Genomic DNA, 19,531 nt, shown 5'->3' on the forward strand with positions numbered 1-19,531 from the left:
CAAGTGACGTAATGATACATTTCTCCAAATCTGTTCTCATCTACATCTTGGATCTCCTGAGGGCGAGTCATTTTTCATTTCTGATGTGGACAGTTCCTTTAAATAAACACTGTTTTGTTGATATGTCCCTATAACAGTGTTGGTGGACCATCTGCACACACTACAGGAACTGCTGGGGGTGGTTAGCACACCCGTGAAGACCTTACGCAAACAACGGCCCACTCTAAACAATACAGTCCTCTGTGGGAACGCACATGTGTGGGAAAGAGAAAGTGTTGAGTGTGATGTGGACTTTCCACTTTGGCTCTGGGTGTTCATGTGAATGAAAGAGTGTCTGTGAGTGTGTTTAACGTGTATGGCTTCTATAAAGGTTGATGTATTCACCTCTTACAGCTTGTGAATTGGAGGTCAGGACGAACAGTCGTACAAGGCTGAAGCAGAGCGGGGAGAAATCCTTCTCTCAGATGACAGCTGGAACTAACAGCACTTTACTGTAGCTGGAGAGCAGAGCGAAGGCTAGAGAAGAAGCACAGCAGCACTGCGCCGTCCAGACTCGAGAGAATGAACTACACAGCTGTGCAGAACACGGCCAACTCTAGAACAACACAAAGAACACCGGAGAGTCCCCGGGAAGTTCTGCACTGTCACATTATTTTATTGGTAATTATGTACATTATGCTAAAGTGCACAACATATTCTCAGTTTCTCATTACTGTATTGCAACCTTCTGCATTACAGTGCTAATGATAAATAGCAGTACATGTAATAATAGTAATAATAATAATTTGCTAAATGAAAACAATATTAAGGGTACAATTACTTAATTTAGGATTTTTTCCCCATTCTCATTATTCAAGACATTCTCATCTTTTACGCTCGGCAGAAGAAAGAAGCTCATACAGACTAGAAACACAACATGAGGGGGGAAACTTTAAATCCATGGACAAATTTATGCATGGTAAAAACAATCCAGACTGAATTTAATACTTGCGATGAGGATATCATGTTTTACCTTGTCATTTTCTGAGCATTATGTAGTTTTGGTACTGTATTTAATTCTGTATCCACTTGATTTGGGTTCTGCAGCAAAGCCAGTCAGAAAGCAGTTATCTAGATGTGTATTGTTTTGAAAACAACACTCATTATGTTTAGTTCAAGCCAAAGTTATTTGGTTAGCCTTTTATCTGTCCCGTCTGGTAAAGAGTCAGCTGTCCTGCGGTTGGAGGACCCGGACTGTGAAGAGGGGAGCGACCCGCCCCTTTTTCACAAGAAAATCCTTGTGAGTTTACTTTGCATTTTATTGCACTGTGTTTAATTATTATTTCAGGCCAAAATGAAAATGAACTCTCATTTTGAGAGAAGTGAACCTTTGAAGAATATTGACTAAGTGACTGGGTTCTGGGGCTTTTAAGCTTTAAAATGATGATAATAATAATAAAAAAAAGCACAATAAAATGTGCTTTAATGTTGTTGTGTTGCTTTTTTTTGCTGCATCTCGCAGTTGTGATTTCAAGTCCCTATTCATTTTAAGTTCATGAAAAAGAGACACTGGTACATTAATATTTTGAGTTTTTATTTAAGAAAGAAAATAAATAAAGCGTGTGAGGGTGTGTAAATGATGACAGAAGTTTCATTTCCAGGTGAATATTCCTCTTTATAACATAGACCATAAGAAGAGTGTCAAACCAAAATGCTTCCTATCCAGCACAGAAAAAGGTGTTTTTCTCATCCTCTGTAATTATGGCTCTCTTCACATTGTTTTTGCATCCACTGTTGGGTTGGATTGATTGTTAGAGGGTTGACAGACTTCCTGACATGTTTTTCTTTCTCTCTTTCTGTCACCACAGAATCAGGCAAAGCTGTTTGTCGAACAGCATCAGCTTCCTTCCGCTGTGGAAAACCAAAATACCAATGAGGAACTTGGTGCGTATCAGCTCATTGTTTTGACTTTGGCACGTGTGTTTTTTGTGCTTGTCTTTGGTTGACATGCTCTGCTAACACTCTTTTGTTTTTATTTCATCCATTAGCTATGTTCTCATTGAAAACGCCATAAAGCACTTCTCTTTACTGCTACAGGTAAGTTTTGTTGAGAATGAGTTTTTTTGGTGTTAAAATCAACATGAATACCACACTGTCCATCGTTTAGCATCATAATGAAAGATTCTGGTCTTTTTGCCCATTTGTTAAAAGTCAAATCGAGTCAAGTCACCTTTATTTATATAGCGCTTTAAACAAAATACATTGCGTCAAAGCAACTGAACAACATTCATTAGCAAAACTGTGTCAATAATGCAAAATGACAGTTAAAGGTAGTTCATCATTGAATTCAGTGATGTCATCATCTCTGTTCACTTTAAATAGTGTCTGTGCAATCATTTGCAATCAAGTCAACGAGATCACTGTAGATGAAGTGACCCCAACTAAGCAAGCCAGAGGTGACAGCGGCAAGGAACCGAAACTCCATCGGTGACAGAATGGAGAAAAAAACCTTGGGAGAAACCAGGCTCAGTTGGGGGCCAGTTCTCCTCTGACCAGACGAAACCAGCAGTTCAATTCCAGGCTGCAGCAAAGTCAGATTGTGCAGAAGAATCATCTGTTTCCTGTGGTCTTGTCCTGGTGGTCTTCTGAGACAAGGTCTTTACAGGGGATCTGTATCTGGGGCTCTAGTTGTCCTGGTCTCCGCTGTCTTTCAGGGATGTAGAGGTCCTTTCTAGGTGCTGATCCACCATCTGGTCTGGATACGTACTGGATCCGGGTGACTGCAGTGACCCTCTGATCTGGACACAGACTGGATCTGGTGGATACGGTGACCTCGGAATAAGACAGAAACAGACTAATATTAGCGTAGATGCCATTCTTCTAATGATGTAGCAAGTACATTGTGTGTTATGGGAAGTGTTCCCGGTTCCAGTTTACCTAATTAATGCAGCCTAAAAATCCTTTAATGGATTTGGATATTAAAAGTTATATATTATAAAATATTAGTATGTTATGTGTGAGCCAGGTTAAAGAGATGGGTCTTTAATCTAGATTTAAACTGCAAGAGTGTGTCTGCCTCCCGAACAATGTTAGGTAGGTTATTCCAGAGTTAGGTGCCAAATAGGAAAAGGATCTGCCGCCCACAGTTGATTTTGATATTCTAGGTATTATTTCTAGGTATTGTTTCTATTGATTATTTACGATTTTTAAGTTTTTGTTTACATAATATGTAATGTATGTGTGCTGTGTATATTTATTATAAATACACACACATGCATATATTTAAGAAAAATGTTACGTTTATATATTAAATATATTGATATATGATATAATTTATATGAATATAAATATATAAATAAAAATATTTTCTAAATACTGTGTGTATTTTTATATACATAATAAATATACACAGTACACGCGTATATTATGTAAACAAAAACTTTTATTTTAGATGCGATTAATCGAAATTAAATTATTCAGCAAGGACACATTAAATTGATCAAACATGACAATAAAAGATTTCTTTAAATAAATCCTCTTCATTGTACTTTCTATTCCTCAAGGCAATCCTGAAAAAAGCACCATGGTTTCCACTAAATATATTTAGCAAGATCTGATAAACTGACTAATTGAGCAGCAAATCGACATATTAGAATGATTTCTGAAGAATCATGCGGCTCTGAAGACTGGAGTAATGATGCTTTACCACCACAGGAATAAATTACATTATAATACATATTACAATATTTAAATAACACATTTCTATTTTAATATTTCACAATATTTTTTGTTTTTTTTATTTAAAAAAAATGCAGCCTTGGTGAGCATAATAGACTTTTTCAATGCATTTGAAGATTTGAACGTTAGTTTATGCACGATGCTTTATCAAACACTTCAAATATATGTGCAATTTCAGTCATAGCTGTACATATAAATGAAGGTAACTCTCTCTCTCTCTCTCTCTGAAGGACATAAAGTATGCAGACTTGGCTCTGTATGAGTTGAGCAGAGTGATCGCACTGGAGCCCAGCAGACCAGAAGTGTATGAGCAAAGGGCAGAGGTCAGGAGCAGGTGTTTAGTGTTGTTAATGAAGCGTGTGTTTCCTGATTCTGTCTCCTCTGGGCCGTATCAGTGAAGCTCTGTCTGATCTGACTAAAGCCATACAACTGCAGCCTTCAGCCCGATTCTACAGACACAGAGGAACACTGCTCTTCATATCAGAGGTCCACGCACCACACGGACGTCTTATCTTCAGGATGCACTTTGATTTCGACTTGAGTAGACACTTCAAATAATGTCCAGAGCAGAAAGATAGCGCTGGTTCAGTCCAGAAACTCCATGTTTGTCAGCTTTAGCACAAGTGAAGATATTTATCGTTATCTGGTTGAACAGTAACTTGATTTGTGCATTATGAACACCACAGCGTGTCTTTGTGGTGATACACATTGTAAGAGTAAGCTTATTTCATTCATTTGTGTTTATTGGATTTAGGATAGCAATCTACATATAACTGGGCTTGACACAGGCTTTAAAAAACATTCATTTGTCTGTTAATGAAATTTATTGTTGGCCCACTGAAGAAAAAAGTATGAATCATAAAAAAATATTTGTGTATATTTAAAAGAGAATCCATTTGATTGGGAATTGCTAATTACAGTGCATTAAGGCTAAAATATTTTACCTAACGTGTTCCCTGGGAATCAAACCCACAACCTTGCGCTGCTAACGCAATGCTCTACCACTTGAGCCACAGGAACACATGTGACTTCCCTGTCAGTTTTCCGTGTTTGTTGCTGATACAGTGCCTTCGAGACTATAGTGTTAATTAATCATGTAATTTTTTCACTCAACTTTTGTTGGACTGATGACATTTTTGACTCTGGTCTGTTCCTTTCATATTCCATCTTATGATTTGGAAAAATAGCCCATTCTTATTTTTTTTAAATCCAGCCCCATTGATAAAAGAAATAAACCAGAAAATAATCCTTTTTAGTTTTTAATGGATACAGTCAATTCTGCCTTGTTGATTATTGTTATCTTACATACTATATTATTAAAGGAATAAGCACAACTTTTCAAAGATTTGGGGTAGCAAATGTGTATATATACAGTCATTACAAATGAAACTAAATATTATATCAATTGCCTCTTTTATTACCGTCGACTGTGAGTGACGTCACTTCCCAATGCAAACACACCCAATAAAATGGCCCCACCCCTGTCACTTGATTGACAGGTTTCCATGTAGATGTTGGAAATTCAAATTCAAAAGGAACATCTCGGTTACGTATGTAACCTTGGTTCCCTGAATAGGGAACGAGATGCTGCGGTGACGTCACCACGTATGGGAACACCTCCGGTGTGACGAATGTCTGAAGCCCTATACCATCCCGCCAATCCTATTGGCCAAATGCGCAAGCACCACCCTACGCATGCGCACGCATGATATACCTGGGTGCAGCGCGCCATTTCGCTCAGATTTCATGACTGAAGATGAAGAAATTATCAAGGTACGGAACGGCCAGAACCGCAGCATCTCGTTCCCTATTCAGGGAACCAAGGTTACATACGTAACCGAGATGTTCCCTATCATAGGTCACTTCGATGCTGCGGTGACGTCACCACGTATGGGAACGATATACCAAAACGCCTGACGTACCTGATAACTGAGATCCGAGGAAGCATCTGCTCAAGCGGAGAGAACCCGGGAGCCAGGAGCCATCCTCACATCCAGACTGTAGGACTTGATAAAAGTGCTCGGTGAGGACCATCCTGCCGCAGCACAGATATCGTCCATAGAAGATCCACTGAGAAAAGCTTGAGAAGAAGCCACAGCTCAAGTGGAATGAGCCTTAATTCCTAAGGGCGAAGCGAGTCCGCGCGCCTCATAGGCCAAAGAAATTGCCTCCACCAGCCAATGGGACATGCGCTGCTTTGTAACCGCATGGCCCTTACTTTTATGTCCAAAACAGACAAACAGCTGGTCAGATTCACGCCAAGGGGCTGTACGATCCACATAAGTCTTTAAAGCTCTCACAGGGCAAAGACTTAGATCTCCTGACCCAGCCTCAGCAGGTGAAAAAGCTTCCAGGAACACTTGCTGAAAGCGAAAGAGGTTAGATGCGACCTTAGGAACATAGTTAGGCCTGGGCCGCAACAGCACCTTCACAGAGCCCGGTGCAAATTCCATGCATGAGGGTGAAACAGAAAGAGCCTGTAAATCCCCAACTCTCTTGAGGGAGGATAAAGCCATTAGAAGAAGTGTCTTCAGTGTCAAGAATTTATCCGATACGGTCTCCAAGGGCTCAAACGGATGCCCTGATAAACCTAGCAACACAATGGATAAATCCCATGAAGGAACTCGCACAGGGCGGAAAGGCCTCAGCCGTCGCGCACGCTGTATGAAACGAGAAACTAGTGGATGACGCCCCATAGAGGCACCGCCTATGTATTCGTGGTAAGCTGAAATGGCTGCCACGTAAACCTTAAAAGTGGCTGGTGTTAAACCATCCGAAAAACAATCCTAGAGGAACTACAGCACTGAAGCCACTGGGCAGTAAACTGGATCCACATTACGATTGCCACACCAGGCTGTAATCAGTCTCCACTTGAAAGCATATAAGCGTCTCGTAGAAGCTGCTCTAGAATTCAATATAGTCTCAGTGGTTTCAACAGAAAGACCGGGACATACTAATGCACTCCGCTCAGTGGCCACGCCCACAGTTTCCACAGATCTGGCCTCGGGTGCCAAATCAGCTCCTGTGCTTGTGATAATAAATCCTGTCTGAGGGGAATCTCCACGGAGAGCCCGCTAGCAGACTGATCAGATCCGCAAACCACGGCTGCGTGTGCCATCGCGGAGCCACCAGCAGCAGCTGTTCCACTCTGTCCCGCCGTATTCTGCATAATACCGCTGGGATCAAACGAATCGGAGGAAAAAGCATACAGACTGGTCCTGGGCCAGCTGTGAGCTAATGCATCCACGCCCAGGGGCGATGGGGGGCATAGGGAGAACCATAGCGGGCAATGCGTAGTCATGTTTGACGCGAATAAATCCACTTTCGCTTTGCCGAATATCCGCCAAAAAAGATTCACCGTCTGGAGGTGTAATCTCCATTCTCCCTGTCCCAGAGCCTGTCTGGATAGCATATCCGCTCCGAAGTTCAAACGTCCGGGGACATGAACAACTCGGATCGACAGAAATTTTCTCTGAGACCAGAGAAGAACATGTCTCGCCAGCCTGCACAGGGGGCGAGAGCGTAATCCTTCCTAATGATTCAGGTATGAGACAAACGCTGTGTTGTCTGATCTGAGCAGCACAAGACGGCCGATCAGCAGATTCGCGAATTACTGGAGAGCCAGAAAACTGCCAGTAATTCCAACCGGTTTATATACCAACTGCGTTGTGCAGCTGTCCACACTCCATGGGCTGGTAGCCCTTGACAAACAGCTCCTGGTTAAAGACGCAACCGTCGTGACGGTCTCTGGGAAAGCTCAAATCCCCAGCCGAACCCCGGTAGGAGAAACTCGGTTGGCATCCATAGCTTTAATCACATCACACAACTCTGTGTCACCGAAATCGTCGGATGCGGAAGACAACGGGGTGAAATATTTCGTCTTTCCGCCCACTTTTCCACTGAAAAGGGCGCATGTGAAGTAACCCCAGACAAATTACGGGGAATGCCGCTGCCAATCGTCCAAGTGGTTAACAGACGGACGCCCTGGAGCCGCAACGGGGCCAGAGCTACATCCATGCATTGAAAAGTACGGGGTCTACGACTTCTATAGCCCCTTTGCTCAGCAGAGTTGACATCTCCTGTCACAACACTGCTATTACCATCAGTCTACCACCGTGGAAAGAATTCAGCGGAAAGAGGCGGGCCTCTAAAAAACGAATTGGTGTATCCGTGACAATTGTGCGTAACACCCATTGAGAAATGCCGGGCAAGCGTTCCACGCGACCCAAAACGATACTAGCAGTCTCAAATTTCCGCTTTCTGCAACGCTGTCATACACATAATGTCCGTGCACGGAAAAGCCTGCGGCATTCGTGCACAGGGGAAGTGTATGCATAAGAGCTATTGCGTCCCGTTGTGTATAATCCTGAACGTGTCCACGGCAGGAATTAGACCAACGAATTGAACATCAGGCTCTGCCGCTAACTAAAACGGCGGCTGTGCGAGCCGTCATAAACGGGTCGTCTGGTTAAGACCCTTGAATCGCCCCTCGAAATCTGAAAGCTGGATTGCGCAGTGTCTGAGGGATTATTATTTACGCCTGGCGTCACAGCCCGATCCAATGCTGCTCGAAGCGCTGTTTGCTGCGAGACAGTCAATGTTAGAGCATAGGGACGGCAGTGAGAGTGTTGGATGCGCATTAGCGGTCCAACAGCACTCTATAGTGGAGGGCACAGTCCCTGGCAAACATAGAAGGAAAGCGCATGCGTGAAACTCGCTGCGTTTCGTTGTGTATAATCCTGAAGCGTGTTCACGGCAGGATTTAATCCAACAAGAAAACATTAGGCCACGCCGCTAGCGAGAACGCGGCAGCTGTGTGAGCCGTCATAAACTGGCCATATTTGCCAGCCTCTTGTGGCGTCCCTCAGACTCTGAAGGCTGAATAGTGCAGAGTGTCTGAGGGGGCGCTCAAATAACAGCTCAGTTCAGTGACGCTCGAAGTGCTTGTGCTGCGAGACAGTCAATGTTAGAGCGTGGGGACTGCAGTGAGAGGGTTGGATGTGCATTAGCAGTCCAACAGCACTCTTCAGTGGAGGGCACAGACCCCGGCAAATATAGAAGGAAATGCATGCGTCAAACTCGCTGTGTTTCGTTGTGTATAATCCTGAAGCGTGTCCACGGCAGGATTTAATCCAACAAGATAAACATAGGGCCACGCCGCTAGCGAGAACGCGGCAGCTGTGTGAGCCGTCATAAACTGGCCAAATTCGCCAGTCTCTTGTGCCGTCCCTCAAACTCTGAAGACTGAATTGTGCAGTGTCTGAGGGGCGCTCAAATAACAGCTCAGTTCAGTGACGCTCGAAGTGCTTGTGCTGCGAGACAGTCAATGTTAGAGCGTGGGGGAAGAACGAGAGGCTTCTCGTAAAGAACCGTAATAAGAGAATGAAATTTCTCCGAAATAGACACGACTCGATACGTCTTAGACGAGACTAGGTCGCGGCGGAGTTTGGCGCGATCCGTTCGGCTAGAGAGGTAGTCAAACGGCATCGCTATATAATAGCAGTCCGCCATGTCACTTAATCGTGGCAAAAACCCGCGCCGTTCGTGATATGCGCTGATAAGGCTGCTTCCAGGACCTCGAAACCTCTTGGTGGAGGTCCGTGAGAAGGGTAATTTATCCACCGCGCGGATAGCCACATAATAGCACACTGAGGAAGGGGAAGCGCGTTTCTCCTGTCCGCTCGGAGGGAGAGAACCGCTTATGCCGGTCAGAGCCTACTCTGAGTAGAAGCTGCGGTTAGACAACATAGTATAAAAGCAAAACTGCTCTGATTAACGCGCTCGAGAAGGGAAGAGCGAGCAAGTGGAAAACTCCAGTGCATCACTGTACTCATAGTCAAGCCGCACATATCGCCCCTAACCAACACCTCGTGCGGGGCCTCGGCGACCGCAGAAGCGAACGGTGGGGGTTAGACTCGAGGCGACTGAAGAAATAGACTCCAGAGCGCGGATACTTTTCTTTATTTTACCATAGCTGTAGGCTATCACAGAGAGAACATGAGAGAGGCTGCAAACGAATCTCTCATGAGTGCCTCCCTGTGATAAACCCATATACGGCTCTTACCTTTCGTTGACCCATCGCGTCCGCGAAAGAGGAGTTAAACACTGCTCGAAGAAAATCGCTGGAGAACGTGAGATGATAGGGCACAGATGATTCGCTATTCCTGAAGGAATGAAATCTGAGCGAAATGGCGCGCTGCACCCAGGTATATCATGCGAGCGCATGCGTAGGGTGGTGCTTGCGCCATTTGGCCAATAGGATTGGCGGGATGGTATAGGGCTTCAGACATTCGTCACACCGGAGGTGTTCCCATACGTGGTGACGTCACCGCAGCATCGAAGTGACCTATGATAGGGAATCGCGATTTCATTTGAGTTTTGGCAGTCTATGTGCGCATTGCAGAGAGAGTGAAAAGGCAAATGTGGTAATTAATATTGCTATTTAAATATGACAGGCTCATAGCTCGTAAGATATGGGAAACACAATTGCAAACGGACTTTGCATTTCCATTTTAAATTTGGCAGACACTGTGCGTTTGCTTAAACAAAAATGCAAACGGTAATGCGCGATTTGCATTTGCGTTTGGATTGTCACATTTTATGCGTCCACAAATAAAAAATGCAATTGCAAATACAATTTGCAATTCCTTTTGAATAATGTCCGGAATATCATTCCATACCAATAACTTAAGTTCTTGCAGAAAATTCTCATTAGTTCATTTGTGTTTCTGAAGCCAAACAAAAGGCTTACAGTTTTGCAGGAACATTTTTGGTGAACTTTCCCTTAAAGTATTTCCTGCATACTCTGATTGTTTGTTTAAATTGACTCATTTGCATCACTTATGTTGGACTATATTTGCTGTCTCTATTGAACACTCTTTTTCCAGTCAAGTTGACCTGTGTAGAGGAGTGCAACTCCAAAGTCCTTCTTTACAATATCAATAACATTGATTTTTTTTTTAAGAAGTGCCCCATTGTGGATTTTTGAAAGTTGAAAATTAGCTTTCATGCAGTGTGTAACAGCTCTAAGTGAATGAAAACATTCTGCAAAGTTTTATGTCTGAAAGTGCACTTTGTAAAAAGTTATTGTCTCACAAAAGAAAGAGTCGACTCAGAATCACTGAAACGAGCCGTATTTAAACGAATCCCACGCCGTTTCATATTGACGTCAACTTAAAAAAATTATCATATTGCCCGTCCACTTGATGGTCTTTTCGCGTTGGTCTGAATGAAAATGCAAATTCGTTCTTGGCCACTAATTGCTGCTTCTAAAAAGCGGTTTCCCTGGTAATGCTGTACATAAAGCAGCACTGCGCTCACAAACACTGCTTTATCAGGCATCACAGGCTCATGACCAAATGGAAATGAGACCAATCACCTCAGATTACCCTGATTTTACTTTTGAATTACACAGATTACGCAAATTTAGTATTTCATCACAGATTAGTATCTGTATTAGCCAGATAGATAGTGTTATCTTGGGACATAAATCCGCAAAATTAGCAACAGCAGTTTCATAAAGTATTTAAATATTGATTTGTAGTTGAAATATGCCTCTGTTGTGATAGAATATTCCCGTTATCTACACTCGTCTGGATGTACCTGTTGCAGAGTATAATGGCGATCAGGATTTGCCGGGAAACTTTAAAAACCACTGGGCAAAAAATCATCCCTTCCTCATCGAGGATTATGAAGAACAGCCTGGACTTCAGCCTCATATGCAAACTGAGTCTTTCGTGTTTTGGGGCATCACATCAAATTGATATGTATAAATAATGAGATAATTAGTATGATGTAGTATTATTTTATTCCCTGCTTGTTTTGTGATTGTAGAGATGTTCTACCTCAGGACTTTGTCAGTTGCTCTGCTGAAGTTCAGAAGATGATCTGTACAGCGGATCGCATCGGTGCACTGATGCAGTACGACACATTAGGGTTTTACCAAACCTCAGAATACACAGAGCTCAGGGCTCTTTAAAAACAATAAATCATAAATATATCAATGAAACGTGGTGCAAAAAACAACACTTGAATACATATCAGTAGTGCAGTCAAACGATTAATCGTATCCAAAATAAGTGTTTGTTCACATAATAAATTAATAAATGTATGTGTACTGTCTATATTTATGTATATATATAAATGGACACACATGCATGTACAGTACAGACCAAAAGTTTGGACACACCTCCTCATTGAAAGAGTTTTCTTTATTTTCATGACTATGAAGATTGTAGGCAGTGAAGGCATCAAGGCTATTTGAGCAAGAAGGAGAGTGATGGGGTGCTGCGCCAGATGACCTGGCCTCCACAGTCACCGGACCTGAACCCAATCCAGATGGTTTAGGGGTGAGCTGGACCGCAGACAGAAGGCAAAAGAACCAACAAGTGCTAAGCATCTCTCGGGGAACTCCTTCAAGACTGTTGGAAGACCATTTCAGGTGACTACCTCTTGAAGCTCATCAAGAGAATGCCAAGAGTGTGCAAAGCAGTAATCAAAGCTAAAGGTGGCTACTTTGAAGAACCTACAATATGACATATTTTCAGTTGTTTCACACTTTTTTGTTATGTATATAATTCCACATGTGTTAATTCATAGTTTTGATGCCTTCAGTGTGAATCTACAATTTTCATAGTCATGAAAATAAAGAAAAATCTTTGATTGAGAAGGTGTGTCCAAACTTTTGGTATTTACTGTATATGTTTAAGAAAAAAAATATTTATATATTAAATACATTTATACGCAATATTAATTGTACGAATATAAATATAAACATGTAAATATTTTCAAAATATATACTTAATGTGTTTGTGTTCGTATTTATATATACACAATACACACACATGCATTATGTAAACAAAAACGCTTATTTTGGATTTGACAGCACTACATATCAGTGTAATTTTATCTACATATAAATTAAAAAATGTTTTTAATATTTTATTATATTTGAGATAAGAGCTCTTTAAAATCACTAAACAATAGTGATACAAATATAAATATTAACAAGTTTAAATTACTAAATAAAGAAAAATATTTGAATACATCTTGAATACATGAACAATCTTTCTTTTTAATTTAAATTTCTGGGTTTAATTTTGTTAGGGTTGTTTTTTTGTTTTTGTTTTTGTGGCAAATGTCATGAATTATTACGTTTTTTTAACAGTTGCACCACAGGACATTTCTTGTAATATCATTAAAAAGTCAAAAGCTATGACATTGTTTTATGCTGTTTATTTCCGTATGTTCACTGGACCACACATGTTTGTTCATAATAAGTAATAAGAAGTGATTTTTCTTATTTTTTTATTCATTTTATTGGTAAATATTTTCATTTTAGAAATAACAGTTGAATCTTATGCCAACTTAATATGGTTTTCAACTTTTTTCTTCGTTATGATATCAAAATAGTTAAATTTTTGACTTTGTTTCCAAAGAAGATCAAAATTTATTGTAATTAAAAAATAAAAGCATGCTTAGAAGTCATGATACTGTCATGAACTGCATTTTTAATGTTGTCTTGTGTTTTGTGTAGTGATGGGTTTGGCCACCATAGAGGTGATGCAGGCCATGCAGCGCACCTGGAGCCACTCGAAGGTCCGAGTCCATGGAAAGACCAGACAGCTGCAGTGAAATGGAGAAGGTCAGATCCCAGCCGGCGTTCCTGAACTCTTCTCACGGCTCAGTGGAGGGTGTTACCAGGGCTTGGTGATTAATCTTTGCTGGTGTGTGTGTGTGTGTGGGTGTGGGTGTGTGAGCAGGATTGCAGATCCAGACCAGCCTGTGCTGTGCTGTGCTGTGGTTGGATCAGATGCCTGCCAGGAGTCTTTTAGGATTTAACAACCACATTAACCTCATCAGGTGCTGTATCTGCCCTCAACCTGGCATTTACTCTGTAAAGCGGCTAGCCCTAATCGCTTAACCATGAAGTTTTAATTAATTATTATTTTATTTCTCCACAACTGTAACGAAGGAATTATATTGCTGTAAATTTTGTGATGAAAAGAAAAAGAAGCTTTAAAAGGCACCTTGTGGTGGATGAAAGTTAAAGAAATGAAAACAGATGTAGATATTAGTATTATAATCGGAGATGTAACGATTCACTCAACTCACGAGTCGATTCGATTTTCTTTTTACAAAATGAGATTTAAGACAAATTATAAATAGAATGTGTCCTTTTATTATTGCTTGGACAAAATGCTGCACATTACTTTGTGAAATTGAAATGTAACAATAATATACTACTATATGCAATAAAATGCATATTATTGCTCTTTTGTTGGTTTTGATTGCTTCTATTGTCCTCATTTGTAAATTGCTTTAGATAAAAGCATTTGCTAAATGATCAAATTTAAACATGATGTAAATGTAAATAACAAAACTAAAATTTAATTTAATTATAAACAAAGTAAGGCTATGTGAGGCAACTACTGCATTTTAATCATGATCCAAACAAAGATGCTGCATACATGCAGCATGAGAAGATTTTAATCTAAACTTATGACCTTTAATATGAATTATACAGAGGCAAGATGAAAATAATTAACCGCCATTTGTTTGGCATCTCAACTGATTTGAATTGTCACATATCTGAATCGTTTTTTAGCCAGCTCGCGGTTAATCGTTACATCCATAATTATATTTTTTAAACTGTTGAATAAAATGATTATATTTTATATTATTTATATATTTTTTTAATTATATATATTTTTATTTTATGTTGAAACATTGCAGTAGTAATAGTTCTTATTTAATTTTAATTTGTAAATGTTTGTCATTTTCATATTACTACTTAACAGTAGTAAAAATGATTATTAGAATCATTATTATTTATAGTGCTAATATTGATGCTATATTATAGCTATAAAAAATAAATTAACCCCCCCCCCCCCAAATCTTGTAACCCTACAATGTGCTATCCATGAAAATAGATAACGTACCAGTAATTAGATACTAATATTGGTACTAATATTGGTATCATTAATGACAATTCTGTACAGAGATGCAGCCAATTTCACAGCTCGCAGAGTAAGAAAAGTTTTACTTCCTGTTAGAATAGTTTCTAAATGAAACACTGAAGCAAGCATTTTCAGTAAAGCTGCTCTGAGACGACTCGTCTTGTGAAAGCTCTTCACAGCTCTGACTGCTGCTGCTTTTATTGTGAAGACACATGTGTCAAACTCAAGGCCTTTGAGACAATTCTGGCCTGATTTAATGCAGCCTGTGAGCAGATTTCTGTATCGTACTAGTGAAATGTCTCATTTAGTGCTTTTCTCGTAAACATTAACCCTTTGACGGAAACAAGCAGACTAGTGTTTATAGCATTCAGCATGTGCCTTGATCAGCTGCTACACTAACATCGCTCAGCGCTAGTCATATATCACACTTGTATTACACAGTTAATCAGGAGTTTTAACACGTGATGCTTCTTTTAGGAGTTGAGTTTGAGACCCCAGTTCTAACCTGTCAACATAGGTGCCGAAAAATATGTGCTGCTCACTTTTGTGGTGTGAAACAGACTCAAAAATCTATTGCTATGCTTGTTTTATAGTGTTTTCATGGTGTTTTTCTGTTGTTTCACAGAGGCCAGATCAATAATATCAGATATCTGGAGTATTTCAGTAGTATTCTCAGCTTTGTGAAGGAAAGAATACTGGTTTATCATGGGTAAGTCTCTTTGTGACATACACATTTTACATTTTCCAAACTTTTAAACAGATTTTATATCCTGTACATTCAGTCAAACTCTTCAGCATTCAGTTTTAAAAATAGTTTATTCATTCATAATTTTCTTCAAACTTTTTATTTCCTCATTCATGCATGCATTCACTCACACATACTGTCTATCTTTTAATCATTTTCCTTTTATTAATACATAATTATGATCATTTTCATACACGTGTTTTTTCTCCATCAGGGCGTATAACCCGCGGGGGCTTCAGGAAGTAAAGCAGGCTCTGGAAAATTTGAAGAAAGCGGAGGATCTGCTGTAGCTGCCCATCATGAAGAGGATTAAACATGAAAAACACTCTTTTCATCATTTCATTATTATCTTTATTAATCATTAACTGGATCATTTGTGTGCTTAGACAAGGTCAGTGAATGTTTCTAGGTCTAGAGGCATCCTTCTCATCCTTAAAGTTTACCAGTGTTTAATGTTTAAGATGTATTTATTTTTTTATATTAGTTATAGAATGATATAATTATTTCGGCATTAATTAAAAAAAAAAGTTTGTAGCATTATAATGTATTTTCTGTCCTTTTTTGATCCGCTTATCAACTTATTATCTTTTAATCTTTTAATCTTTTAAATAATATTGTATATGCATTTTCAACATAATAAAAATAAATGATCTTGAGAACCAAATCATCATATTTGAATGATTTCTCAAGATCATGTGACACTGAAGACTGGAGTAATGATGCTGAAAATTCAGCTTTGATCACAGAAATAAATTACTTTTTTTTTTTTAAAGAAAAAAGTTAATTTAATTTTTATTAATATTTCAAAATATTACTGTATTTATTGTAAAAAAAATAAAAATTTTCAAATATTCAAAAATTTAAATCAGCCTTGGTATAAGGATGAGACCTCTTTCAGAAAAAAAATAAATAAATAAATGATTCCAAACTTTTTACACTGTATATACTTTATAAATGAGGCCATTGTACACTTTATATCTTTCATAGATTTTTTTTCAATCTTCCTTTCTTGTACAGACCATTCATATGATAATCAAAAGGATGTTCACAGAGAACAATAACGAGTGTTAGTCATAGAAACAACACATGACAGTTATGAGTGTGTGTAATCCAGGATTAGGTCAGATCTGTGAGTAATGATGGGAGCAGCTGATCAGAGCGTCTCTGATAAACACGTGTGCAGTGATTGCTCATCTTTTTATTTGCTGGCTCATAATTATGCTTGGCTTCTGTCTAACACTTGCATTTGTGTTTATTAATATACATATTTATCTTTCAGACACACTTGATCACACACATTTATGAGAGGTTTGTGTGTTTTTTATTCTCTATATAGCTGTATGAATATCTAACAGGCTTTTCCACACTGTTTTTCTAAAAATGGCGTGTATGCCCCATAATACCAATCTTGTTGATCGTTATAATATTATATTTTTTTCTGTAAAGATACGAATCAAAACAACTCACCTGTCGAGTAAAACAAAATTTTTTTACTTTTAAATATGACAATCCTATTTTCACCACTGAATAAAAAAATAAAACAAGGTTATTGCAACTTTTTCATCTCACAATTCTGATGATTATATATAATTGCCAGTTTATATTGCACGATTTTGATTCTATAGCTTCGACTTGCGCATTATCAACTAAGAATTGTGATCTTGCAATTTTAACTTTATTTTTTCTGAGTTGTGAGTTTACATCCCCCAGTTCTGAATTTTTTTTCTTGCAGTTGCAAGTTTATATCTTAGAATTGTGAGTTTGTGTGTCAGAATTGCGAAATAAAAAGGTCGAAATTACCTTTTTTTTTTTTTTTTTTTGTGGCAAAACAGGCTTTCCTTAAATGCCCAACGAAATTAAATTGAACAATGTTAACTAAACGTATAATTTAAAATCAAGCACAAACATTTATTTTAACACATTATTACTTCTTTCTTTTAAGTTGTGATTATCGCAGCTATATATAATTTGTTTTCGTTTTGTTTTTTACAGTGGATATAAATTTCCTAAATCATGCTAAAACTCTCATGGCATTTACTAAATCTCTCTAAATCAACGCTGTTAAATTAATATTGAAGCTATATATATATATATATATATATATATATATATATATATATATATATATATATATATATATATATATATATATATATATATATTTATATATTTGCCAAGTCTGCGGTTGTTTTTCTTGTCCGCGGATTGAAGCAACCCCAATACCAATAACGTGATATTTAGCCCATAAAATGCTAATTTTACCAGGGCAACCCTTCCAAAAAATGTATATTTTAACCCCGGGAAGCAATTTTTATCGGGAAACCTCCTGGAAACGCGATTTGGGCTAGTTTTAGACTAGTTTTAAGAAGAAACTGGGCAGGATTTGTTGTGAAAACCTGGCAACCCTGGTCTAAACGCACGTGCTGGAGATATACTTCTAATTACAGGAGCATCTTTACTGATGAGATGCGCATGAGCATTCTGAGGTCTTACGGGTTTGGAACAACATGAGGGTAAGTTATTAATTACATAATTTTGCTATCTGGGTGAACTAACCCTTTAATGTTCACTCTATCAGTAAGATATTCTTTATTCTTTACCTCATATTGACACACTAACAATGTCAACCTGTTTGCACATTTGCCTCTTGTACATTCCTGTGTATCTTAATATTTAAGACTACAGTTTACTTTCATGCACATTATTTTGCGTTCTATATTTAATTCTACAATATACACCATTTTTATATTTTATTCTAATATTTTTATTGTTTACTTTTATTTCATTCTTAGCTATTATGTATATTTCATTGCACTGTCCATGGAGTGGACCTGACTCACATTTCACTGCTGGTTATATATGCTCTATATAATTGTGTATGTGTCGAAATAAAAAATCTTCAATCTTGAATAAAAAAGGCTACTATTACAACCACTCACAAACCACTCACAAACCACACTATATGAAGCGCAATCCTAATAATCTGCAAACTTTGCCAATGTCTGCTAATACACTACTTTATTTTTCTATTGGTCTCTGTAATTGTCAGTCTGCAGTAAACAAAGCAGCTTTCATTAAATCTATATCGAGTCATTCCAGACTAAACCTTATGACCCTGACAGAGATGTGGATCAAACCAGAGGACACTGCTACTCCTGCAGCACTCTCCAATAATTTCTCATTTTCCCCCACTCCCCATCTGACTGGAAGAGGTGGAGGTCAGGGCTCAACATGAGCCGCGTTTCCACCGAAATTACCCGGAACATTTGAACCAGGAACTTTTCTCCCCCCAGACTTGTTGCTTTCTGCATTTCCACCGCGGTGTAAGGTTTTTTTGTTGATTTTTATATCAGAACAGTGTTTAATTTGTGTTTCTTGAAGCTTTTTAAAAATTGCTGTTATTCTTTCAGTGTTGTGGCATATTCTGTGGTCATGGGAGCTCTGATGGCCAGCGGGAAAGAGGTGCTTGGCCCGAATCCCATCTGGAAAGGTAGCGACATCAATGATTTAACGAGACACATGACACATATTGTAATACTTAAATCTTTCTAGTTTTTCTACCAGCTCTTTGATTTTGAGGCCATGACTACAGCCAGCCCTGATCGCTTCAGCAAGACTGTCAAGAGTTGGATGAACTTAGAGAGGTACAACTTTAATGTATTGAATCCCTGTTTTAAAGCCTAGGAAAGCATCCCAATCACTTTTACAAATAACACTTTCTTCTTTCTCTCTCGGTTTCTAGTTTGCCGAGTTGGTACCAGAATCTTCCATCGGTTTCAGAGACGATTGAAGTTCTTAACACAGACTCGTCTTTGCACTATCCCAAGAAATCCTGAACTTGAAGAAACAATAATACATTCAAAACAAAAAGGGCCGTCTCTACTCAGGGCATCTTTGCTCACAGTCCTGACTTTCACATGGTTTTTACATATCGAATATCAGAACAAATTTTCTTTGATTTTAGCTTTTATATTTCCACAAATATGGAAAAGAGAGTTGGGTTTTAATACAAATTTTGTATTTAATATACATTTGGGTTGCCATTTATTAAATAATTAAAGTTCAGCAATAACTAGCATAATCTGAGTTAAAAACAAAACAAAAAAAACAG

General features: G+C 38.8%; 1 pseudogene; it reads left to right on the forward strand.

The window, feature by feature from the left end:
* The first annotated feature begins 1,018 nt into the window (after positions 1-1,018).
* LOC113037725 (tetratricopeptide repeat protein 13-like) lies at positions 1,019-19,525 on the forward strand (annotated as a pseudogene).
* The last annotated feature ends 6 nt before the right edge of the window (positions 19,526-19,531 follow it).

This window comes from Carassius auratus, chromosome 20, assembly GCF_003368295.1.
Source record: "Carassius auratus strain Wakin chromosome 20, ASM336829v1, whole genome shotgun sequence".
Lineage (NCBI taxonomy): Eukaryota > Metazoa > Chordata > Actinopteri > Cypriniformes > Cyprinidae > Carassius > Carassius auratus.